Below are 14,043 nucleotides of genomic sequence, written 5' to 3' on the forward strand. Positions count from 1 at the left end.
TTACATGCTACCAACAGAAAACATTTTTTTACACTATTCACACTTAAGTACTTAACAATAAACAATATGGCATATTTTTAATATAGTGGAAAAATAATATGTTCAGGATAACTAAGCAGCATGGCAGCATCGCCAGAATACCTGTATTAGCTGTCCAACAACAACCACCACCTGGCTTTCATCACAACCTGCAATACTGTATGTGGACTAAAAGGTTACCATAAACTGGATTTTATTTTTGTAGGTGAAAAGAAACTTCAGAAGCAGTTGAGCAACCAGGAAATGAGTCTTCTAGGAATGAGAAGTAATTCCCTGGATACCTTTCAAAATGTTTCCTCTGGAGTCATGTCTTATTAATGGATTTTGTCTTAGGGATTCCTTTTGACTTTATAAACTGACATGATTTCTCGTTCTGTTATAAATGTATGCTGTTCTAGTTTTTCAATAAGCCCATCACACATTTTCACCATGTCATCTATAGGCATTTTTTCTGCAGCCTTAACAACATCTTCATCGTCACTACTATCAGAATCACCTTGATTCAGAATCATTTCAACTATTTCACCATCAATGAGTAAACAATTGAACATCATTATCAATGTTAATAATTTCTTTGATATCCACTTATTCCAGCTTACTGATGGACTCTGAAAGTATATTTTTTGCATATGTAAGGAGGGCAGACTTTTTTCTCACTTGACATACGTAATCCTTCGAAGTCACAATCTTGTTCATCATCATCACCGAGCATAGTCACAGGCCAGGGTTGTCCCAGGCATGCATACTGTGTCTTTAGTCCCTGTGTTCCAAGCATTGGCAACAGAATACACAGCATCTTTCATGTTAAACTCCTTTTGAAAACCTTCCACACCAACGCCTCTGTTCACAGTTGCTGGCATGCTATTCAAGAAAGTGTTTTTATATTTACACTTCATTGATCTAAGGATACCCTAGTCACATGGCTAAATTAATGAAGTCACATTTGGGGAAAAGTACATGGCATAAACATTATTTTTTATGATAATTCCAGCTGGAACATGAGCAGGACAATTGTCAAAGTGTGACAAAATCTTGCAGTTGTTACCCAGTCCAGCTTCCCTGCAGTGAGCACTACCCGCTGGCACAAATTGTTCATGAAACCAATTAGAAAAGATGTCCCTGGTGATCCATGCCTTTTAGTTAGCATAATAATGGACTGGTAAAAAAAAATCATACCTTGAAAGTAGCACAGATGCAATTACCTATCACAGTAAATTTACATGTATGTGTGCCTGCTGCATTAACACATCCCAGCTCAATTATTCTGTCTTTGGCATCCTTAAGTCCTATAGGGGCTATAGTCTCTTCAACTATAGTCAGTATCTTTCTGGGGCAATAACACCAAAATAGAGAGCTTCATTAGCATTATAAACTTATTCTGTCTTCAGAATTTCATTAGGGATGACCTTGGCAAACTCATCAATGAATTTCTCCCCTGTTTCACAATCAGCAGATGTTTTATCACCACAAATCTTTAAAAAATTAATTCTATGTCTTTTTAAAAATTTCTGCAACCAGCTTGTTGAATATAGTTTCTGTCAATGTTCAGTTTGTTCAAATAGATCTTTGCTTGATTTATGATCAGTATATCCTTAAGTGGCATGTGTTCCTCGTGACACTGATGGAATCACTCTTTTAATACACAACCAAAATCTTCATTTTTTAGCTTTATGCAGTGTTTTTCTATTTTTCATTAACTTCTGCCAATCACTTGCAGCATAAAACCTCAACAGTTTATCATTCTGTTTCTTCAGGTAACATATGGTGGTCATTCCGACACTACACTCTTCTGTGTTTCACATTTATATTACTGTCCACTTTCTCCAACAGCTTGACTTTCTGTGCTACAGGTAAACATAAATCCTTCCTTGTTTTCTTATCACTGTTAACCATAGGTGTATCTGCAGGCTTATTTCAACATTTCAAACCATATCCTTCTACTACAGAACAGAGAATAAGCAAAAAACACAGTGAGTAATGAACATAGGTCTTGGACCCATGTGGGGCATCTTAGAGAACCTGCCGTTGGTGCATACAGCCTGTACATGTGCCATTTTATTATTCTTTGTAGTGCACTTGTGTAGGGGAATCAGGGAGGGCATAGAAAAATATATCACAGCCGATGGGGGCTGAGAGGGTCTTTTTTCCTTTGGGGATGCTGAGGAAACTGTGTACACCGTGTATTGTACACCTGTTTTGACTGTGACCTACCATATGAAGTCAGGTATGGAATTTTCCACTTGCAGCGTCATGTCAGCCCTCAAGTCTGAGTTTGGAGCATTTCAGATTTCAGATTTTTGGATTAGGGATGTTAAAATATGTATAAATATTCAAGTATTTTTAGGAATCAGTCAAGCATATATCCAAGCACATTTAATAATGAGTTCTAATGATCAGTCCATTTGAAGCTTCCAAAGCTATCTCAATGCTTGCATTATTTTATTCACTTATTATTTATGGGCCTCTTATATCTTACACATAGTATGAAGCTTTAAAGAAACAAGTAAAAAATGTGTTGTTCCTATCCTCAGGTATTTTACTTGCCATTTAATAGTATCTTTAAATACAAATCTCTGCTTTTCTCTTTGTCATTTTAATACAATTTGTAACACATTTTCAGTTTATTGGGACTTGCATTCTTTGCAATATATTAGACTAATTTAATACTCTGAAAAAACTTTCTGATGAAAATAGCTAAAACATTATGTATGAGTGTGTGTGTGTGTGTGTGTGTGTGTGTGTTTTAGACAGTGTCTCACTCTGTCACCCAGGCTGAAGTACAGTGGTGTGATCTCAGCTCACCACAGCCTCCACCTCCTGGGTTCAAGGGATCCTCCCACCTCAGCCTCCCAGTAGCTGGGACTACAGGTGGGTACCACCTAGACCAGCTAATTTTGTATTTTTTTTGCTAGACACAGGGTTTTGCCATGTTGCCCAGGCTGGTCTTGAACTCTTAGAATCAAGCCATCCACCTGCTTTGGCCTCCCAAAGTGCTGGGGTTGTGATGTGAGCCTGATCTACATTTGTATATTTAGAACATTTTAAGTACATCACTAATCTGGCAAAAAAGCATGTGATATGTCAAAGCCAAAACAAAGTGATATTGGAAGATGAGAGGCAAGAAGGGCAGAAGCCAGCTTTAACCCTGAGGGAATCCACTGAACCCTGGCAAACTTGAACATGTAGAAGACTATATACGGCACCTAAGAAAGTAGACAAAATCTACAGCACATGCAAAGTAGAAGGTCTAATAGTAGTCCCCCATGTAAAGCTGAGGCCCTCTGGGAATATAATTTCCTCTCATACGTGGACAGTAAGGAGACTTCTCTTTTGCACTGGGTGGAGGAGAATGAAAAATCTCTTTAAGGAATTTGGAACTATAATCTTGACCTCACACAGGTTTTTGGCCCAAGTTCAAACTTTCTGTGTGGTCAAAAAAAAAAAAAAAAAAAAAAAATTCCAGTGGAAATTTTCATATAACATGGTCCTGGATTTTAGTGCCCATCCCCAGGTGATATGAAGTAAATTAAAATCTTCCCAGAAAAAAATTCAATTTCAACATGACCTGAAAGAATTCCATCAGATAACAATCCAAGGGATAAGAACTAATAGCCAATAATTGCAAATACACAGGTAACCAAAGAACCATGAATAAGAACCAGCAGAAATAACACTGCAGAATCAGATAAAAAAAAAAAAACTCTAAGTATTTGAATTATCAGATGCTAAAGATAAACTAAGAATGTCTGACATGCCTGAAGGATAGAGGTTTAAAAATATAAGCATGAAACAAGACTGTAAAAAGGATCTGAAGAGAAATAACTTGAAAATTAAAGTGACAACAAAGTAAGTGAAATTAAACATTAAATGAATTAAATAGCAGATTAGAAAGAGGTGAAGAGAGACTCTATGAAAGGATGATCAGATCAAAGAAATTATCCAGAATGTTTCTGAAAGATACATTTTGAAAATATGAAAGAAAGTTTAATAAAATTAGAGGGCAGAATGAGAAGGTCCAACATACTCTAATCAGAATTCCAGAAGGAAATAACAATGAGAATGAGGAAGAAACAATATTTGAAGAGATTATAATGAAGAGTTTTCAGAAAGATGCCCACTCAAACCCAAACAGTATAAACAATAATAAATCTATATCTAGACATATAATCATGAAATTTTAGGGCACTGAAGACAAAGGTGAGGTTTAAAAAGCAGGGGGTAAGAAAAGTTTAACTTGGGCTTGGTTTGTCACTTCAAAATAAACTGAGAGTAAAGCAAAGTTTTTCCCCCAAAATGTTATTTTAGTAGATTTTGGTAATTTTTTGAATAAATGAATGAACTATAAGCAACAGATTGAAGATTCCAAAATCTATGTTTTTAAATATCAGGTATGCAAACAAAATGGAATGCATTCTTAATGAAATTCCTGATAGCAGCCTTTGACATGTTATTCACTTTGAAAATTGGATAAGAAGAAAAACTATGTTGCTGAAATTTTGATCATGCCTGTATTGTTATAATAGATCCATAGCTAGCCTCTCAGGCTTTAAGCTCCACGCAGTGCTACCAGAACAATTTACCCTAATTATTACTTTTGTCTTGTTGCATGGCTGATTAGATACTTTCAAAGATTACGGACTTCTGAACACATCACATCAAAACCTCCCAGAGCTATGGAACAGCAGTACTGATTGGGCTGCACCCCAGAGTTGGCTGGATGTAGGTTTAATTTTACACATACATGACCTGGAAAAGTTCATAATGTATTTTTAATCCTAACTTTTCTCATCTGCAAAATGGAAAAATAATAGCATTTAAAATCTGTTCTAAGGATTAAACAATATAATGTATATATCAAGTGATTTGTACAGCACTGGCTCAGAATAAATTATCACTGAAGTTGGCTATTGCTTTTAGATAATCATGCTAATATTAGACAATGATTCTAACAATCATTTTTTTTTCTTCTACTGCCATCAGCCCACATCTTTCTTTCTCTCAGACCTTGCTGAGGTCCCACAGCATCAGCCATCATGCCGAGACTGCTTGGTCATAGAGACCGTAACCCAGCAGTGCTAGAGGAATTAAAGACAGACACACAGAAATATAGAGTGTGGAGTGGGAAATCAGGGGTCTCACAGCCTTCAGGAGCTGAGAGCCTTGAACAGAGATTTACCCACATATTTATTGACAGCAAGCCAGTCATAAGATTTACTAAAAGTATTCCTGTGGGAAACAAAGGGATGGGCTCTGGCTAGTCATCTGCAGCATGAACATGTCCTTAAGGCACAGATCGCTCATGCTATTGTTTGTGGTTTAAGAATGCCTTAAGCGGTTTTCCGCACTGGGTGGGCCAGGTGTTCCTTGCCTTCATTCTGGTAAACCCACAACCTTCTAGCCTGGGCATCAAGGCCATCATGAGCATCTCACAATGTGGCAGAGATTTTGTTTATGGCCAGTCTTGGGGCCAGTTTATGGCCAGATTTGGAGGCCTCCCCAACAGCATCACCTAGAAATTTGTCAGAAATATAAATTCTTGGACGTCATCCTAGACCCACTAAATCAGAAAATCTGGAAGTGAAGCCCAGCAGTCCAAATTTTAATAAGAGCTCCAGGCGATCCTGATGCACATGAGTACCACTGTTTCAACCACTGTACCTGTAGCTCAGCTGTCCTCAGTGAGGGGCTTTTGTAAACATGTAGAGAAGCTTCTGGTGGTCAACAAACTTGATGATTCCTACTGGCAATTACTGGAGGCAGGGATGCTAAAAGTCCATAGGCATCCTAAACCTTTACCTTCCTCTGCACCTGTTGAAATTCTGCATAATTTCTGAGGCTTGGCTCCTTCACATTTCATCTTCTTTATCCATTTTAGCCCAGACCATTATCTCTCTTAGGACATAGCCACATGAATTATGTATAGTTAATATTATCTCATTTGTGATATTCTCAAAGAAGAAACCTAATACTTCTTTTTAGGTAGGCGGCATTAGTTTATTGGCTAAGAACATAGACTAGGGAGCCAGCATGCCTGGGTATGAATCCTAGCTCTGTGACTCCCTTAGCATGTAATCTCAGGTTTTGCTACTTACCCCCTCTAAGCCTTATCTTTCTCATCTGTATAATGGGATAGTAAGAGTACATACAACAAATGGTTGTGAGGATTAAGTTTTTAGAACAGTGCCTGGCACAAAGTAAGCACTATACAAGTGTTGGCTGTTATTATTCTTTCTGCACCTAAGCACATAATGTGAAGAATTTACTATTAATACATGCCTGATTAATTGACTGGTCAAAGAACCTCCAAACTTATTCCCAATTCAACTTTCAAATGTTCATTAGACAATCAAGGAAGTCATAATCACCAATTTTAAATTCAAAAAGCACTGCTGTGTAGAAGGAAAAACTGGCTTATTCGTTATTGTTTCAGAACATAAGGTTTGAAACTAAAGTTTTATAAAGGGCAACAGAGCGCATTTGCCCTGTGTGTCCCTGCTGTTATCTCTTTCTCCTGTTCCTGCAACAGCAGAGGTTAAGGACTTAGAAATTTGGGATCCCAGCCATCTCTTTCAATTTCTTTCTACTTGAGAGATACAAATGAGAACACAATCATATTTCCAGAGCCTCTGAGATTCTTTCTATTTTATTCATGTTCTTCTTAATGGTTTTGCTCAAAAAGAGCCTTATTTCCTGCCAATTTCTGATGGCAGCCCTCCATTACCTGCCCTTTTGTTTCCCAGAAGCCCATAGGTCATTAGCTTAAGTATGCATCACTGGCAGGGGCCCTACCTTTGGCAGCACTAAGCACAGCATGGGCAGATGAAATGCACCTTACAGCCTGCCCATCCAAACATGGAGAGCATCCAAGGCTTGAGGTGATGATATAGCCTGAGGTGGAAGGAGTACATAGGGCTCTCAACAGTTATGTAATAAGGGCAAGAGGAGGAGGTGGTGCATGAATGTAAAAATGAAGCATCCCACAAGTAGGCTCTGGTTTTGTGAGGAAGCCTGAGAGTAAGGAAGGTGAGAGTAAGGAAAGTGATTTAGGTTTTATATTGCATGTGATGTTGCACCAGCAAAGGTGGCCAAAAACCAATGGGGCAGGAAAATACTGGTCTTACAGCTCTTACCAGTGGCATGAAGGAAAAGAACAGAAGACTATGCCTTTATCTATTATCTGTGAGACTCCCTAACAATAAATTCTTACTTCACTAGGTAGTCATTTCAAGCAGCAAATTAGTTCATAAAGTAATCTGATAAATAAACATCTTGGAAAACATTTATGCCAACAGCCAACATGTATTAAGCTATGGTACCAGGACAGAAAATTCTAGAAATGTTTATTTATCTGTTGATTTTGTAGCTAAAAGGAAGATAAAGAGGAGAAAGGATTACAACTTTGTCTCAGCCAAGACCTTCCTTGGCAGGACTGTCAGGCCTACAGGCCTGTCCTTAGTTTGGCTAGTTTGTGACTTCCATTTGGTCAGTTCATCCAGGAGAGCTCTGACTGGTGAATGGACTTGTACTGCTGAAGCTCACAAGAGAGAGATGAACAAAATCAGCCTATTTTTTTAAATTAGTTTAAGCTTAGAGATAAAAATGCCAAAGAGATTGATAATCACATGAGCTGATGGTATCATTTTTCTACCCAATCACAAAAATAGACAAAAAAAAATCCTTTCACAAGGAAAACATGAAAATGGCTAATAATTGTATGAAAACATGCTGAATCTCAATTATCATCTGAGAAATGCAAACAAAACCCACAATGTTGTAAGACTACATATGTACCTGAATGGCCAAATCTTTGAAAACAACAAAATTAGAAAACACCAAGTAAGTGGCAATGATGGATCAGTGAACCCAAATACTGCTCCTGGAAATAAAATTGTTAGGACAACTTTGGAAAACCTTGAAAGTATCTACTAAAGCTGGAAACACATGGACTCAAATCTCAGCAACTTCATTTTGATGTGTATACATATGCAACAAATTTGAACCAAAAAACATGTACATAAATCTTCATAGCAGCATTATCCATAATAGCTAAAATTTGAAAACAATTCAAATGTTTCTCAAGAGAAGAAGGGATAAATATATAGAGGTATGACTATGATAGAATAGTATACAGGAATGAAAATGAACAAACCATTACAACATACAGCACAAGGAATGACCCTCACAGACCCAAAAGAGCCTGTACCACATGTTTACATTCACTTCAAGTCTAAAAACAGGCAAAACTATGATATTAGAAGTCTGAACAGTGATTATCCTTGGTTGGAAAATAATGGGAATTAAAATAAGAAGACCTTAGATGCTAGTAATGTCCTTTTTCTTGAACTGAATGTGACATGTACTCATAAAAATTAGTCAAGCCGTACACTTGTGATTTATGCATATTTCTATTTGTATGCTACACATTACTGTTTCTCAACTAGGATTGATTTTGCCTCCCACAGGACATTTGGCTATTTCTGGAGACATTTTTGGATCTCACAACTAGAGGATGTACTGGCATCCAGTAGACAGAGACTGTCCTGTAATACATAGCTCAACCACACAATCTCCTATGACAAGGGATTATCTATATATCAATAAAGGTAAGTGTGTAAAATAAAATAGCAACAATAGAGTATAACAATGTGTACAGCTTACACAACACTAATGTAAGATGTTCCTGACAAAAGCCGAGGTGCACTTATACTGTGTTCACTCGTGCTTCACAAGTCAGCAGTCCATGACATATGTGGTAAGCCTGTAACTACTACATGCAAAGTTCTATGCAACTGTAGAAAAGCCTCATACCTAATGAAGGAACAAGGCCTTAAGCCCAGGAAAAATAAATATATTTTTATTGTATCCCAATGAGTGCCCATAAATTAAAGTCTGAGAAGGAAGCTACTAGATATTTTGTTGACTTTTAAAACCCCAATATGTTGCACAGTTACTACATAAAGTAAGCACTATTTGTTGAATTTATGAATCAACAGTTCTCCCCAAGGCCATACCAACCATACACATCATTCTGGAATGCAATAGCCTTGCACATCTATGTCTCTCCAACTTCCCAAGCTCCAAATTTACCTGTCCTGCATCCTATCAGGTAGCCATCTAAATTTTCTCATACATTAATAAATATCAAGGTTTTAATTGTGACAGTAGATTTATATGCTACCAAGTTTCATAATTGAATTTTGAAAGAATCAATTGAAGACACAGTTTTCTAACCCAAAGAAGTAATGCTAAAAATTCCATGTACTTGTGGCAGGCCTACAAGGGAGAAATATAAAAAAGGGCAAGGGGAGTTTTCAGTGACACTCAAATCAAACACTGAAAAGGGTTGCCTTTGATGAGAAGTCATATACTAGGGCGCTTTCTACAGCAGGAAAGAATTTCAATGAGAGTATTTATGAAAACATATCACACATTTATAGGATCTTCACACATACAAAGACATTGATCTACATTTAGGTTAAAGAATGTGGAAGCAGGGGTACTCACACTGAAATGTTTAGAGATTGTTTTGACATGTCACGTGTCAATAGTACCCTCCACTTCTAAAAGATGGCTGATGTCTGTGTTATAATATCTGAAACATGTCAGTATGTAGGGTTAGAAGGAAAGGGGTAATTAAAGTTGTAGAAAGAATTAAGGTTGCTAATCCCCTGACTTTAAAATAGTGGCATTATCCTGGATTATCTTGGCAAACTCAATGTAATCACAAGAGTCCTTAAAAGGAGAAGAGGAAGGTAGAAGCAAACCAGAGAGACAACAACATTAGAAGGATTCAGTCCAACATTGCTGGTTTTGAAGATGGAGAAAGAGGGTCATGAGCCAAGGGCTATGGTAAGCCTCTAGAAGATAGAAAAGGCAAGAAAATGGATTCGCCCTTGGAGCCTCCAAAAGGAACACAGTCTTGCTAATATCTTGCTTTTAGCCTAATGAGACCTATTTTGGATTTCAGACCTTCAAAACTGGTAAGTAATAAATATGTTATTTTAAGCCACTAAATTTGTAGTAATTTGTTACAACAGCAATAGTAACTTATGCACTATATTGATGCATTGAGAAAAGGCCATGAGTTACTCAAATAACTGGTAATACAATTTATATTGACTTTTGAGTATAATTAAAGGGAACATATATATGTCCGAAATTACACATGCACACACACCCTTATAATTTTTAGTCACTTACTCATGGCATTCCTCTTCTCATTTGTTCTTGTTATCAGAATTCAAGAATAAACCTGGGCCACAAGGGATTGGTTGCAGCTACCAAGAGTTAATTGAGAGACACCAGAAAGCCCACACAGGTTTTATCTACATTTCCTGGGATTAAAGTCAAATTGTGCAAATGGAGAGAGAAAAGCATGTTTACGCTTTCTGGCAAAGGGGATAGCTTCAGAAGAAAGTTGTCCATTTGCTGACAAAGTTGGTCACTGGCAGATTTGCAAAACCAGGACATAAAATACACACAGGTGCAAATAAATATCTGTAAACCAAAAAGGTTAAACAAGTAATTTGAGATGGCTGTGAGAGAGCCAATTAATTAATTCCATCTCCAGGATTTGCAAAGCCAATCTATGATCCAGGTTAAAAAGCAAAATCACACACTGGCAACAAAGGGGTGGCTTAGGAAGGCGGAAATACCTACAGTCTTCATCAGCCCCATAACCCAAATCAACTCTAAATAAACATCTAACTCAAGTAAAAACATGATTACTATGTAAACACAGCTTCAAGCTACTGCAAAATAAATACACTTTCTACATAAAGCAGTGTGCCTTTCCCCAAAATCAGCTTCGGAGTAGAACTCTACCCACCCCTGATTCCCACTAGATCATAGCCCCCAAGCCCTTCATAAATCGAAATTCTGGAGGTGCCAAAGTTTTCCAGAATTTCAAGGATAGTTTTATTTCTTTTGAATAAAGTAAAAGAAAGAAACAAGTGGTACATTGAAGCAACAGTGGGATGCCAAGAACTTGAAAACAAAATTAACAAAATTAATCTTATAGTTTGAGTGTGTCCCATGTTTGAGTTTGAGCACATGTGTTGGAAACTTAATCCCCAATTCGACAGTGCTGGGAGGTGGAGCCTAATGAGAGTTGATTAGGCCATGAGGGCACAGTGAATGGATTAATACTGTTATTGCAGGAGTGGGTTCTTTATAAAAGGGAGAGTTTGAGTCCCTTTTGCTTTCTCTCTCTGTCTCTCTCCTTCTCTCTCAGCCCCTCTGCCTTTTACCATGGGATGATACAGCAAGAAGGTCCTCACAAGATGCTGGCCACTTGATCCTGGACATTCCAGCCTCCAGAATTGTAAGCAATACAATTCTGCTCATTATAAATCAGCCAGTCCCAGGTATTCTGTTATAGCAGCAAACATGAACTAAGGCATGTTCACCTTCTGAGAGAAAAATAAAATGGACACACTTTATCAAAGCTGGTTTATATACATTTGCTTTAAAAACTAAGACACAGGATGGCAAACCTTAGTTAAAAGCAGATTTAGAGTATAAGCATATTCAGAGAAACATATACCAATCAGAAAGGGACTGTTCAGAAAATAAAGTATTAAAAAAAAAAAAAAAAGATGACATAGAAGCAAATTTGGCTGTGCTCACTCAACCCCTGTCTAGAAGAGAGGGCTCCTTGGTTTGTGAAGAGTATTAGGTCTCTGTGCCAAGTGTGCACCCCTGAAAAGAAATGGCTGCATCAGTCCATCATGTTCTGATCTAACTAGATGGGCAACTTATCTAACTCCCTTGATTCTGATTACATGTCCACCATCTAACATTTTTATCACAATTGACTATAGGGAAGGAATGCACTAATCAGCAACCAGGAGCTTTTTATCTGCTTAAAATACTTATATTCTCAACATAAATTCATTGATTGTTTCTCTAGTTTAATTTGAACTACGCACCATCTTTCAATCTGATTAACACTCATCCCATAAAATCTCCAGGAGCCACGGGTTCTTTGTCTCAAAGGGAAGGATTTTTGCCAACTGTTTGTTGTCTGGGAATGGTCATAATTCTCACCAGAGCACTTGTCTTGCCCACAAAATGGCTGGGATTATTTTAGAGGCTTCTGGAACTGTCTAAGATAGTGTTTATGTGCCACTAGGGCTACTTTGTTTTGAGTTAGCTCCCATTTTTTCTCACCAGAAACCCCAAGTCCTGCTCTTTCAAAAAACCCCATTCTCCCATCTGCTAAGAAGCACACATTACTAAGTAAACACCAAGGAAAGAGAGACTTACTCATGAATAGAAAATTAAAACATGAAAAAGAATGGGCTAGAAATTAAAAAGAACAGCCTAGGGAAGGCTTGTCTCATGAAGAAACAAGGAGGCCAAATTACCTGAACCCTAGTTTCTATTCCAGCTCAGCCCTGTGCAACCACCTTTGTAGCCTGGCAGAACTACTAAGGTCAGTGATGATCAAATTTGATGTGTGTCCTGGCTAATAAAAATACTGGTACTCATAACACTAGCATTTACTTTTAATTAAATTATTTTTATCATAATGCTATTTAAATAGATGTGTCAACATAAACCTGGGTATAAATTTCTTAGGCACACACAACTATGAACTTACAGAACCAATATTCACATTACCTCTATTAATTTAATGTGACAGAGGATGTTACTTGCTGAAATAAAATCACTCCTTTCTCTGTGACTATGGTCCTGAATGCCAGAGCAGGAATCTTTCTGGTTTGGCAGCCTATGCTACTGTGTGCTGTGAGAGAACTTAATGTTCTCATCACAGTTCTTTATTTAAGTTACTGTGAAACCTTTACTCATAGCTTGCATCATGATGCCATTGGCCTTCCCTAATATATTATTATTATTTTTTTGTCTCTGTTCTTTTCCTTTCCACTTGAGGCCAATAAAGTTGTAAACACAAAAGCCAACTCCAACACAGAAATTATGTGGCAGTACTAAGGTAGGCATTTGATGACTTAGAATGTATTTACAGTAATGTGCTAAAAGTTAAACGCAAATTTAATTTTAATTACTGTGGAGAACCTACACATGCTAGTTTAAGTAACTAGCAAATTTAGTCCCTTGACTGAGCATCATGTCAGGCTTTCACTCCCTCCTTCTAATGCATATGAAATATGTAAGACATAATATCAATGTTTCCTTTCTGCTCTCAGCTCACAAAATGATTGAGGCAACCTTATGCCTTTTTCTTTCATTTTGCACTCTGCAACTCTGAGCTTCTATTTGAGCAAGGTTATGTAAGTTGTCTGGGGAACATTCATGGATCCATCTTCTCAAGGAAAGCTAAAAACTGGAAGAGAATGAGATTTGTGTCCTAGTGCCTATTCTTCAGTTTTGTAAAAGAGCAACAGCCTATCTTTAATGGAGCAGAACAGCAGACAGGACTGGAAAAATTCCCCAACTGTTTATTTTTCCCTACTCATGCCTGCTAAAGCAGAACTTAAACCTCCCTTTGCATTCTACTCCATTTTCCCCTTCCCTTGGAATGTGAAGTCTACTTTTAGGATGGAAAAAAATAAACATTAAAATGTTACAAACTGGAAGCATTGGTTACAAGAGTTTCTGGCATATCTGCATCAGTTTTGCATTTAATCAAATAACAGGAGTGGAGTAGGTCACTAACAATGTTTCAAAAGACCAATGAGCCCTATTTCCCCAAATGCTCACTGATTAAAATCCCAGCACTTTGGGAGGTCGAGACGGGCGGATCACGAGGTCAGGAGATCGAGAGACCATCCCGGCTAACACGGTGAAACCCCGTCTCTACTAAAAAATACAAAAAAGGGCGAGGTGGCGGGCGCCTGTAGTCCCATCTACTCGGGAGGCTGAGGCAGGAGAATGGCGTAAACCCGGGAGGCGGAGCTTGCAGTGAGCTGAAATCCGGCCACTGCACTCCAGCCTGGGTGACAGAGCAAGACTCCGTCTCAAAAAAAAAAAAAAAAAACAAAAAAAACACCACCTTTATCATACATAAATCTCCATATAAAT

Source organism: Macaca nemestrina, chromosome 12 (assembly GCF_043159975.1).
Source record: "Macaca nemestrina isolate mMacNem1 chromosome 12, mMacNem.hap1, whole genome shotgun sequence".
NCBI classification, from domain to species: domain Eukaryota; kingdom Metazoa; phylum Chordata; class Mammalia; order Primates; family Cercopithecidae; genus Macaca; species Macaca nemestrina.